A 13,586-nucleotide genomic window follows, 5' to 3' on the forward strand; every position below is an offset into this window, starting at 1 on the left:
CTGCTGCCCTTAAGCTTCTTACCACTGTCTTTGCGTCCCGTTTATAAATGTTTAAAAATATTCGCTTGACACACAGTGGGATTGTAGACTCTTTCATTTCTGAAATGAAAAGCAGCTCATGCATTATTCAAGAGAAATATTGTATTATTGAACAAAGGATGGGTGCATTCATCCCTTATTATGCATTCCAGTCTTTGCTGCCTTATTGGGAGATGCGTTCTGTGAGGATTTTACTGATGGGGTTTGTAAACAAAGGCAAGACCAAACACTAGTGTGTTTGGATGGCAAGATTAAGAGATTATCATAAAGTCATCAAATTGCATGCCGGGGAGGTTATCTAGTCTACCCAGTGCCTGGGCTCCTTCTACGCATTCCTACCACGTGGAAGTTCAACCTTGGCTTGAACTTTTCCAGTGGTGGGAAACTCACTACACCAATTTCACCATTGTGGAGTTTGTAAGGAAGCTCATCTCATATTGGGCTGGGATTTCTCTCCCTGTGGCCTCTACCCATTGAACTTCCTTTCCACCTGGAACAATTCTGTTCCCCTTTCTCCACAACTGCCCTTTAGTTATGTGAAGATCGAGATTGCCATAACTTACCTGGGTCAATTCTTTGAAAGGCTAAATATCCTTTGATTCTTCAGCCAACTGGCCATTGCAAAAAGGAGAGTCAATTGGACTAATAGGTATTTCTCAAAGAACCTCCTGTTTACATTCCAGGCACTTTGATAAGAATGTGTGTGGCTTATAACTCTTTGCAATTCAGTGGATAATTTGTAGAATGTTCAACTAGCAGGGTCTGAAATTCGTGTACCCCCTGTACCTCTCCAGCCCTGTCTCCCACCACTCTCCTCTCTCCCTCCTTCCTCAACCTCTCTGGCTTTCTAGCCCCCCAACGCACAAGCTCCTCCCTGCCTCAGGGCCTTTGCACATGCCATGTTCACTGCCTGGGACGCTTTCCCAAGGTCTTCGTATCTGCTGCATGCTTCTCACCAGGCAGCTCTCAACTGAAGGGACATCTCCTCAGAGAAGCCTTCTTGGACTTTTATCTAAATGAAGCCCCCAATCCCACTTCTGTCCCATCACTCTCCATCCCATTACCCTGCATTATTTTTCTGTAGCACCTCTGCAGTCAATAAACATTTACTGAGCACCTACTATGTGCCAGGGATTGTTCTAGGAACTTGGGCTACATTGGTGAAAAAAAACCTCAATAATTCTCGCCTTCATGGAGCTTACATTCTCACAGGAGAGACAGAAAATATACCATATATGTGTGGATAAATTATCTGGTATGTTAGAAGGAGTTAGGAACTATGGAGAAAAAAGCAGGGGATTGGGATGCCAGTGGGGTGGGCGGGATTACGTATTAAATAGGGCGGCCTCTTTCAGAGATGAGTTTTGAGCAAGGACAGTTTCCAGAGATGAGATAATATTTTTTATTTGTGTATATATTTATTGCTTGTCTTTTCCTTTCTAGAATGTAAGATCTGTGAGGGCAGGGTCTCTTCTGTCTTGTTTCTGTCTGTACCCAGTGCCTGGCAATATCATAGGAACTCAGTGGATTTTTGTGAAATGATTGTCAAATGCCTATATGACAAGATAGGAGGCACTGGCAGAAGTTTTGTCCAAGGTATAATGTAAAATCCACGCAGCTGTCACCTGCATCCTTCACTTCCCCCATGATTTTTTTTTCTAGGTCTTGCCTCTCGCTTTCCTTTCCCATAGAATGGCAAGAAGGATGGAATTGCACCCACTTCTTGCTAACACATCCCATGATGTGGCTCAGAGCAAGCACTATTATTCCCATTCTGCAGGTGAAGAAACTGAGGCTTGGAGAGGTCCAAGGTCGTGCAGGTTTAGTGACAGAGTGTGGATTTGAACCAGAGTCCTTTCCACCGATAGGAAGACCAACAGCAAGCCCACCCCCACCGGCTTTTCTGCACCTCCTCACACCAGAGCTTCCCTGAACAGCACGGGTGGTGGGTCCTCCCCCGGGGTGCGGGGGCGGGGAGGGGGGATCTCTCAGGAGACGGAATTCCTGGTTGCCTCCTCCAGCTTGTATACTGAGATGGAATTTTCCCGAGAGTGAACTTGCTGCTTCCCAGCTCTCTCTGAACCAATCCAGTGAGGGCAAATCCTGCTCAGCCTGCTGGAGCCTCTGAAACAGAACCAAATAAATAAGCAGTAAGCTTCAAATAATTGGCTTTTGCTTCTCAAAGCCAGTTGTTATCAAAATGAATCCTTCATTCTGCCTCTTTCATTACATTTAACTAAATTATCTTTTGGGTCTCAGGGGAAAGATGAACTCTTTTCCTTCCAGATGTCTTCAGGGCAATAGCAACCCTCACTTACCTTTCTACAGAACTTTAGGATTTACAAAGTCCTTTCATATAAATCATATGATTTTGGTCCAGACGTTACAAACCATCCTGTGATGTATAAAGGCACTTTAAAAAATTGGGAATCCATGGATGGATGCATTCATTTTCAAGTAACAGAAAGCTCAACTCCAAAGGACATAAAAATAAAGGGAACTTACTGACATAGAACTGAAATACCCAGAGGAAGAAACAGTTTTGGGTGCCGTGTGATCATTACTATGACTTAATTTCTCTGTCTTTTTTTTTTCAGTTATTTTGCAAGTCAGATTCATTCTCAAGCTGGCTTCTTTCTTGATTGCAATATGGTTACAACAAACGATATTTTATGCTTTCTCATTCACATCCACAGAGCAGAAAGAGTGTTTTTGTTCCCACATTCCGTGCAGGAGCCTGGAGGTTCACCTCAGTTGCACCTGCAGAGGTCACATGCCCACTCCTGAACTGGGGACAGTGGCTGGAGGGGGCTCTAAAAATGCTGATTGGCTTGGAGTCAATTTCCCATAAAGGATATTGATGCTGTTAGGGAGAAGGCAGTGGGTACAGATGCTGAATAGGCAGCCAACACATTTCTACTACAGATCTATGTTAGGATAAGAAAAATTGAGGATTGAGTCTTTTTTTATTTTTTAATTTTTGGCCACACCCCACTGCATGTGGGATCTTAGTTCCCAGATCAGGGATTGAACCCCTGCCCCTTGCATTGGAAGGCAGAATCTTAACCACTGGACTGCCAGAGAAGTCCGTGAGGATTAAGTCATTTATTTAAGGTCATTTGGTTACTGGGTATTGCAGCAGAGACTAAAACCCAGACTCACATCTTTGGATTCAGAGATCTTTCCAAACATCAAATTCTCCTCACCTTTTGCCAGTGCTGAATTTGTAATTTTCCTTTTGCCAGAGGCTGGGCAGTACCAGCAGAGTAAGATATTGAGGGTGAGGGAGGACCTCCTTTGTGTCTCGCTGATACCAAAAATTTCACATAATTACTTTCTTTGAGGTTACATGTTGCTCATTCATTCATTAATAAATGTCCATTGAGCTGGGAACGTTGCCTGGCCTGGACCATCTGGAAACCCATGTCTTAATCAAGGGTCTTCTAGTTGCAAGACATAGAAGCCTATTCAAGCTAATTTGAGCAAAAACAAAAGGAGGGGATTTATTCTAAGAGTACAGGATTCTCGGTCTCATCCCCTATTCTCCCACAAATTACATCATAATCTTATATGATGAAATGTTTAATAACAATACACACACTGCTTATGGAAAATCTTCATTGACCCTGGAGGTCTCTGCAGCCTGTTCAGGGCAGATTCTCTGCTCCTGTTATTATATTTAGGTTCAGGGAGCCTCAAATAAAATCTCACCCCATTTGCATGCACTTCCAGCTAGCTCTTTTAGGCTTAATTAGATGGATGTGTTCAAAAAAAGGGAAGGAACTAGAAAGTTTCTCCGGAAAAAAAGATATAGGGGATGGATTGGAATTCTGCATGGTGAAGTCTGCTCCCCTCATTACCCGGCTTAGGTATTCAGCTGCTGCAGCCTCAGTGAATGCCCACTTTGTACTGAGCTTGCATTCTGATTCTGGTCCCACAAGTGCAAGCAAGATATTACTCCGAGCTTACAGGAGGCGTGTTAGTTTTATAAAGTTTCCTCTACTCACCCCCATGCAAGACCTGGGGCCATGCAAAAATTTCTTGGCCACTCAAGTATCCAGAGAGGGGAGGTGTTTCTACCGCTTCATGAAGACCCTAGAGGGCCCTCGCTTGGGGATGGTAAGAGAGTCGCCTTCCTATGCATCTGGATTAAATCATCTTGAATGATCCTTTCCAGCTCATGAGCGTCATAGCTTCTTTCTCTTTCCAGAAGCAGAGGAAACCAATGTCTAGATAACCTGATGAGTAGGCAATGAATGAGTGAATGAATGAACGAATGAATGAATTCCTCCTTTGCTTCCCCGATGAATTCTGCAGAGTTTCTCTGCTCGAACTGTGCGGCATCAGAATCAGCTGAGAGCATGCTGGAAACGTCGAATCTGAAGCCCCATTCGAGACCAGGCACATGAAAGTTTGAGAAGCACGGCTGTAGAAACTGCTTCTACATCACCTGTAGTCCTTTATTGCTTATTTGATTGCTTATCTTCATCCAGGAGAAGGGCCAGGACCATGTCTATTCACTAGAGTATCTCTATCTCCTATGTGGGAGTTGTATCCAGGAGGTAGGTATTCAGTATTAGATGGATGGATGGATGGATGGGTGGGTGGGTGGATGGAGAAAACAAGTTTCGCTGCCTTCAGGGAGGCTACTTATTCTAGTGGAAGAACACTGGGGTCAGAAGAAAAGGGAAGGTCACTGAGCAGTTTTGTTGCCATCACATTTCTTGAGCATCTGATTTGTGTGAGGTGGTTTACCTACATCATACAACTCACTCCCCATAAAACGTTACCAGATAGGTATCAATATCATCATTTTACACCTGTGCAAGTGGTGAAGCTACAATCTGAACTTGGAACAATACTTTTTCTTTCCTGCTGCACTGCCACTCAGTGTCTGTGTGACCTTGGGTATCTGGGACAGAGGCTTTGGCCTCTTTCCCCCCACCACTCACTCTTCCCGACAACAGCTTCTATCTGCAAGGAGCCTGCAACTGTGCCTGAGGGCTTCCCCCCAGTCTTAGGAGCATGGTTGTCCTGTGTGCAAGGCATCAGGAGTGGGGGGAGACAACACCATCAGAAGCAGCCCTCAACCAATAGGAACAGGAGTTGGTGCATAAACGCCCCTTGGGTGGGATAACTCTGGGGGAATGTTCTACAACATCTCCTAGAGTCTCGCTTGGGATGGAGCCCCAGCTGCCCACAGTGGAGACCTACTCAAAACACATCCTTTACTGGGTTCCTTTCCTTCCCTGTCTCATTTCCTTCTGGTGCTTCCTGGGATCACCTCACAAATACATTGCATTCAAATCCTTATCTTAGGGTCCCCTTCTCAGACCCCAAATCTAAGACAGGTTCTGTTAACTAAAAACCACTGTAGCCATCGTATTCTGATTGCCTGGCATTGTGATAAGCACCTTGAGTGCATTATCTCATTAATCTTCACAACATCCTTGGGAGGTAAGTTCTACTCCAATCTCCGGATGAAGAAATTGAGGCTCAGAAGGGGAAGTGCTATGCTAAAGGTCCCCAGGCTGGTCACTGGCAGAGACAAGGTTTGGACCCATTTCTGTTTGTTGTCAAATCTCATTGGTCTTTAAGTACTTGCCTCCCAAGAGGATTTGGATTATCCCCTGAGATCATGGATGTGAAGATTCTTTGCAAAAACTGGAATTTCAATTGTCATCACTGTGTTTCTACAATGGGCTGACTTTGTCAAAAGATTTCTTTCCAAGGGGGTTAGGACAAGTCAACAAGGGAAAGGGTGTGAGGGGATAGTTGGAGAGTGCTAATGTAAGGAGTCCAAGGGACCAGAGGACAATGGGAAAACATCAGGTCTAGGGATAGGGGAGATCTTATCAGTAGAGTAAGATGAGGCTGAATAGATTCAAGGATGAGCTTGGAAAAAGCAGGAATGATCTGGGTCCCTCTACTGACAGTCTATGTCTGGTGCTTGGGTGTTGGAGAATAGCCAAGGAATGTGATAGACAAGTTTGGAAGTAGGAAGAGGGATTATATGTGGTCCATAGCAGTCAAAGTTGAGCACCTGGCAGCCACATAAATAAATTCTAGATGGTGGAATGGCAAAACAGCTTTTATCTTACATGCCAACTCTCACTGACTGATAGTGGCTTCCTGGAGCCCTGTGTAGAGGGCAGTTCCGAGGCTGCTTCCCACCTCAGAGTGAAAGAGTCAGGATTGATTAGTGATGTCTGCCTGGGGCGCAGGAGTGGAGAGTGTGGGTACCAAGGCCACATGGAGGAACAGACTGAATTCCAGTATGAGTCGGAAGAATTCTTTCCGTTAGGATTGAAGCAACATTTACATTTCAAGTAAGCTTTCACTTTTGAAAAGGATGATTTTTCCTTGAGAGTTTATCTTTCATTTGACCATATGTGGCTAAACCGAGGCCATATGCAAAATTACAGCTTTATTATAACTCCCTAGAGGCACAAGAAAAATCAGCACACGATTTACTGAGTAGAACCCACATAGAAGAGGGAGTGTGTTGAGTGGCTTTCTCCTCCTCCTCCCCCTCCCCTCCCCTTCGCCCTCCCTCCCTCCCTCCCTCCCTTCCTTCCTCCCTCCCTCCCTTCCTCCTTCTCCTCCTTCTCCTTCTTTTGGGTCATGGTGGCCTCTGTGTCGGGTGGGTTTTGATGATGCTGAGGCTTATCACAGTACTTTCCAAGTCTGTGATCTCCACCTCCAGGAACTCTGGCTTCTGGGTCTCATCTAAGCGGGAGTGACAAGTTCTGATTGTGGGAGTTTTGTTTTCTTATTGCAGTTGGGAAAGGAAGGCAGGAAGCCCCCACACAGGTCATGGTGAGCGGGTGCCTCTGCCTGTGAGGAATGCTGAACACAGACTCTAAATAATGCAGCCACATCTGCCCTGGAGTTTGGAGCTCATGTAATTTGCTGCATCACGTAACTTAACTGATGCTCCGTGCAGACCTGTGTGGTGGGGAGATTCAGACTCACACTTTTAGTTTAACCCATAATTGGTACACTTGCTTTCAAAATGCCCTTGGCAATGGCCTTTATCTCACGAGATGTTTTGAAATTCTCCTGAAATTTTCATAGGACATTCAAACATTTAGGTGAAGTCACATGGAATGAACTTGTTATGAATTCACATTGGGACAAATTCTGTTCGTATTTAATTAATACTTGTCAGGTTAAATGGTTTAACAGAGTACTCCACACTCAGATTCTATTATAGGAAGTGGCTTTTCTAAAATGAGCCCGGCATTCAGCAGATTGATGGGGTGAGGTATGGTATTATCTTTCCAGTGCAAAAGGGTGGTTTGGAAACACCGTTAGATGGAACATTGCTGTAGAAAAAGGATGGACTGGACTGTAGATTAAAGTAACACAGTCAAATTTCCTGAATTTGGTAAGTGTATGGTGGTTACAGAGGTTAATGTCCTTGTTTTTAGGAAGTACACACTACAGTATTAAGGGATAAAGTTACATGATATATTTAATCTATTCTCAGATGGTTCAGAAAAAGTGTATGTGTGTGTGTAGAGAATGAGAATGCTAAATCATGTGGAGAAATAGTAAAAATTGATGAATCTGTATAAAGAGTGTATGAGAAACAGTATTAGTCTTGCAACTTCTCTGTAAGTTCAAACATTTCAAAATAAAAAATGAAAAAACTAAAAAAAAAAAAAAAAAAGAAAAAGGATGGAAAGTCAATTCCTTTGGGTTGGTAGTGGATGCCTGGAACTTAACAGAGAAGACTGAGGTCGAGGTGAGGATCAGTGAAATGGAATGTCAAGATTGATTAGAAATGTCTGCCATGGGCAAAGGAGGAAGCAGTGCACATGCATATGTGTCATCCCTTCTCCAAGAGGAAGTTGTTTAGAAAAGCAGGGTGGGAGGAACAGACACCAACTGTCCTGGAAGTAAAAAAGAATTGGACAAGGTCCACCCTGACCGCCTATTACTGGAGGAAAAGTTTTGATTTAGACATTGGCAGGTTCCAGAAAAAGCTAGTCCCTATCCGCCACTGTTTCCTAAGAGAATGAGCCAACTGCATTGTTTAAGACCTAATGCAAATGAGTTTTTCAGGCAGAGGAGAGACAAGAGAAAGAAGAGCAAATTCTTTCCTTTGGCCCCCAGCAATGATGAGCAGAAGTATAAAAGAAATGGCTTTGTGGAAACACATCAAGCACGGCTCTGTGATTTTCATGGAATTTCCATGTCTTCTAGAGCCGTGAAGTGGAAAGTGTTCATTGAAGTTTGGATATGGATTCAAACACTGACCCCATCACATATTACCTAAGTAACTTTGGACAGGTCATTTGAACAAGCCGAGCCTAATTTTCTTCATATGTAAATTAAGACTAAAAATACAAAATCTACCTAACTTACGAGGTTTTGCCAAGAGTGGAATATTAATACCTCCCGTGTGGAATCAGCACATGTGGATGTGACTAGTGCAGTGTCAGGCACGTAGTGTATGTCTGATGATATGAATTCAAAAAGGAACAATCCATTTAGGGTCACACTACCCTGGCTTTTGCTCCTATCCTTAAGGTTCTGGAACCCTTCTTCTCAGAGGTCATGCCTTCCAGAATGTCTCTAGAAAACAGAAAGACAGCTCCAGATCCTAGTGGCCTTGGTCACTTTATCACCCTTGTGAATTTCAAGAGACTCTGAAGGAAAAAGTTGTGTGGTGGTTTGAGTTGATCCCAAAGGTGATGATTTGGTCAGACTGCCTAGATCATTGAATCCCCTTCTTTATGCATGTCCTGGATGTTGAGTTTAGCTGGTTGATTTTCTGCAGTTGGGAGAGAGAGACAGAGGCTGCCCACCCCACCCCAAGTCTTTATGAAGCTCCAAGGTAAGGACCACTGCCTGATACTTTCTCACTGTCTTGTTCTTTCTGGAGCCAAGTTCTGCAGGTCATTTTTGATGTTCTGGAGTCATGAAACCCTTATAGGAGAATGAGGTTTCCATCATTGCCATAAATGGCCTCAGGGTGGAAGGACCTGGGGGGCTTGGCAGGGCAGTCCTTATCCCGGTAGCTCCTCTAGCAGAAGGAAAGTCTGTGCAGATGTCTGGGCCTACAACCCTCTCTGCCTTCAGGTGATTCACAAATTGCTAACAGTTAATAGATGGAGAAATCAAGGGTTCTTGCTTGTATTTTCACCACCTTCCATTCTGGTTGAATACAGGTGAGCTTCTGTGTTAGTAATACATCCAAACAGTAGATTTTTCTGCTAATACTGTGCCCAGGACCAACTCATCATCACTCCATCCTTGGCTCTAGCTGTGCAGACACCTGGGCTACCAGGGTCCTTCCTCACTTTGGAATTTAAGTCACAGTAATTATTATTATTTTTTCCCCAGTCTGGCTATTGAGAAAGGACCAAGGCTGGCATCTAGCTGTTGCTTCCTGCTTCTCCCTTTGCAAGCTGAGGAGGTCTGGAAATCTGTGCCCAGAGTCAGGCATCCGCTGGGCTTCGGGATTGGGTGTATTCAAACCTCTTGCCCACAGAGAAGAAAGACCCTGCTCTCTGGGCCTCTTTGAGAGCACTGAGATAGGGGGCACAAGAGGCGTCTCCCCACAGGCAATCAAGGCAGAAGCTAAAGCTGATTTTTCTGTTTTCTGAAAGCAGCCTTTTCTTTCCTTCCCCCTCTGGGGAAATGAGCTTGCTGGCTCAGAAAGAGGGAAAATAAACAAGTCTAACCTGAAATATGCATTAGAGTTTAGCTATTTTTGGAGGTTTCCAAGATTGAAAATGGCTGAAGCCTGACCAGTTCCCATCTGCCCTGAATTAACTTTCAGAGGTTTTACGGGGAGAGTGAGGGGCCCATGGACCATCAGAACAGTTGAGCTGAGATTGGCAGTGATCTGTGGATCCGGGTGAAGGAACTGTGGCTATAGCAAGTCCATTCCTCTTAGCGACTGGCTCAGAGAGGACGTAGAGAAGGAAGTTGTTGGGATGAGCAGGGATTACCTCTGCTGTAGACCCACTGCCTGTGACCCCCCCCCCCGCCACCCCCACCAAACTCATATGTTGAAGCCCTAGTGTGATAGTATTGGGAGGTGGGGCCTTTGGGAGGTGATTAGGTCATGAGGGTAGAGGCCCCATGATGGAGTTAGTGTCTTGATAAGAAGAGGAAGAGAGTTAGTTCTCTCTCTCTCCACCACGTGAGGATACAATGAAAAAACAGCCAGTGCAAACCAGGAAGAATCCCTCACGAGAGACCAGATCTGCTGGAGCCTTAATCTCAGACTTCCCAGCCTCCAGAACGGTGAGAAATATATGTTTGTTGTTTCAGCCACCCTGTCTATGGTATTGGGTTACAGCAGCCCAAATGGACTAAGACACCCTCTGAGCTCTCTCTGCATCCAAAGTCTCTAGTAAGATGCCTGGCACATAGTAGGTGCTCAATAAACATTCGCTGAGTAAATGGGGGTGAAGGTGAGGAGAACAAGTATTGAACCCTTGTTGAGGGTTGCCTCTGTGCTTTATGTGCTATCTCCCTTTAAGACCCATTTTACAGATGGGAAACTAGAGGGGAGAGCACACATTATCAGTACCCATCACTTCCCCTGTCACCTACTCTGTTCCTGTGCCCACCTCGGCACCTGTAGCTCTCTGCCTGGGGCCTGTCTCTCAGCCCCCATGTGAGGCACCAGTGTCAAGGAGGTAAAGCCCCAGGGAGAATGATGGATGGGGATTGGAGGCTAAACACTCCAGGGTCTTCTCATGTCAGGTGGGGCAACTCAGAGGTGTCTCCTACACCATTGCTCAGTGTGGCCGGCCAGGTGTGGACCCCAGGTGCCCACAGCAATGACCTGCTTCTTAATGCACTTTTCCTGGGCTCCTCTCCTTCCCACCTCACACCCTGGACCACCCCCCAAATGCACTAGTCACTCTGAAGGTCTTATCTCAGGCCCGGGGGGGCTCCAGCCTGGCTCAGAGGAGCTACGTGAGCCGACCCAGGGCACGGGACAGATAGATGAGGAGCGGGAGTGGGAACCACGTCTGCTCTCTTCCCCTTCCCCGCCCCTGCTGCCCTTCCTCCGGATCCTCCCTGTGGGGAAGCCGGGGAGCAGCTGGGGCGCCTCTCAGAGCACACGCAGATGGCCTTCTGGCACACTCACTTGGGAGCGGGGGGCAGTGTAGTTGGAAGTGACCTTGACAGTGCCTCCAGAGACGAGGGTCTGAGCCTTGATCTGCCTCCCAGAACAGTGTGACTCAGGCAAGCCCCTCTCCCCTCTGGGCCTCACGTCCCCCTCTTTAAAAGGAGGTGACTGGAAACAACCGACATATCGATTGACAGATGAATGGATAGACAGACGTGGTCCATCCGTACAATGGGATATCATTCAACCATTGAAAGGAATGAAGTACTGATGCATGTGACAACATGGATGAACCTTGAAAACAAGATGCTATGTGAAGAAGCCGAACACAAAAGGTCACAGGTTGTGTCATTCCATTTCTATGAAATGTCCAGAATAAGTAAATCCACAGAGACAGAACATAGATTAGTGATTCCAGGGATTGGGGGAAGAGGGTAATGGGGGTGCCTGCTTAATGGATCTGGGCTTCTTTTTGGGGTGATGAAAAATGTCTTGGAACTATATACATAGAGGTGTTGCTTGCAAAACACTGTGAATGTACTAAAAGCCATTGAATTGTTCCCTTTCAAATGGTTCATTATTTTATGTTAGATAAATTTTCCCTCAAAAAAAAAAAAAAAAAGGACAATCCAGTGGTCCTCATTCCCTGGTGTCATATTCGGGTCACCTGGGAGCTTTAGGAATATGGATGCCAGGCCCACCCCCAGGGATTCTGATTCCATTAGTAATTTCTAGAATTGCTCTGGAGATTCTAACCTGCTGCAAGGTTCAGAATCACTGAACAACCTGTAAGGTTCCTGCCAACTCTATGCTTCCATGTTAAGTGTGAATTTAAGTCAATTCATCCCTTCTTTGGTATTTTTAATCTTCTTTGTGGAATAAAAACCTTAAATCATTTTTTTTGGAGGGTAAAGCTATTACAGGCATGGGCTTGTAGGAGAGGTAACTTTTGGAGTGGGGGTGATGGTAAAGGGAGAAAGAGAGTTTCTAGGTGCCTTTGAAATCACCTCTCCCCCCAGCACACTCCATCCAGCCTCTTTTAGCTACAGGAAAGCATCTTTTCCACCGGCACACTTATTCTCAGCATATTTAATACCTAAAACCACACATACAACATTAATCATTTAAAGGTATTGAGACTTAAATGGGTTCAATTCCATTCAAACACTTAAACTGAGGACCTACTGTGTGCCAGGCATTGTGCTAGGTGATGGTGGAGATGAGAGAGGAACTAGGATGAATCAGAACTCCCACCATCCAACTGTGGAAGACAGAAGCATCGTAAAAGAGAACAATAACATTCCTGACAGTGGATAACCTGGATTGACAACCTACTGTGTGCAAGGCCCTTTATATGGACCATCACATTCTAAGATGGTTAAGTCATCTGCTCCATGTGTGATGGTAATTTTATGTGTCAACCTGACTGGGCTAAGGGATGCTCAGATAGCTGGTAACGTGTTATTTCTGGGTGTGTCTGTGAGGGTGTTTCTGGAAGGGGTTAGCATTTGAATCAGTAGACTGTAGAAAGAAGATCGCCCTCACCAATGTGGGCGGGTATCATCCAATCTGTTAAGGACCTGAATAGAACAAAAATGCGGAGGAAGGGCGAATCTGCTCTCTCTGCTTGAGCTGGGACGTCCATCTTTTCCTGTCCTCGGACATCGGTGAGCCTCATTCTCTGGCCTTTGGACTCGGACTGGGACTTATACAACTGGCTTCTCTGGTTCTCAGGTTTTTGGGTTTGGACTTGAACTACACCACCAGCTTTCCTGGGGCTCCAGCTTGCAAATGGCAGGTCGTGGGACTTCTCAGGCTCCATAATCCCATGAGCCAATTCCTTATAATAAACTTCCGTTTGTATATTTCTATCTGTATCTGACCAGTTCTGTTTCTCTGGAGAGCCCTTACTGATACACCAGGTTACACGGCAGGGAAGTGGTTGTCACAGAATATTAGCACCTGACCACTGTGTTTTCCCTCTCGTGTTTCCAGGGCTGACTCTAACCCTGCTGCTTGGAGACTTAAGTGGCATCAGGAGAACAGAGGGGAGGGGGACCTGCCCATAATTGTGGTCACCTAGAGCTTTCTTGTCCAACATGATGGTCACGGGCCACATGTGGCTGTATGACTTTAAATTCATTAAAATTAAATTAAACAAAAATTCAGTCTTTAAGTCACACCAGCCACACTTCAAGTGGTCAACAGCCAAACACAAATTTATTATCTTATGGTTTGGGGGTGGGGGGATCAGAAGTCTGAAAAGGCTCTCCGTGGGCCAAAATCAAGGTTTTTAGTGGGGATGCATTTCTTTCTGGAGGCTCTAGGGGAGAATCTGTTTTCTTGTTTTCCACCTTCTAGAGGCTGCCTGCATCCCTTGGCTCATGGCCCCTCCTCCATCTTCAGAGCCGGCAATGGGCAGCTGAGTCTTTTCCATTGACGTAAC

Source organism: Eubalaena glacialis, chromosome 13 (assembly GCF_028564815.1).
Source record: "Eubalaena glacialis isolate mEubGla1 chromosome 13, mEubGla1.1.hap2.+ XY, whole genome shotgun sequence".
Classification (NCBI taxonomy): Eukaryota; Metazoa; Chordata; class Mammalia; order Artiodactyla; family Balaenidae; genus Eubalaena; species Eubalaena glacialis.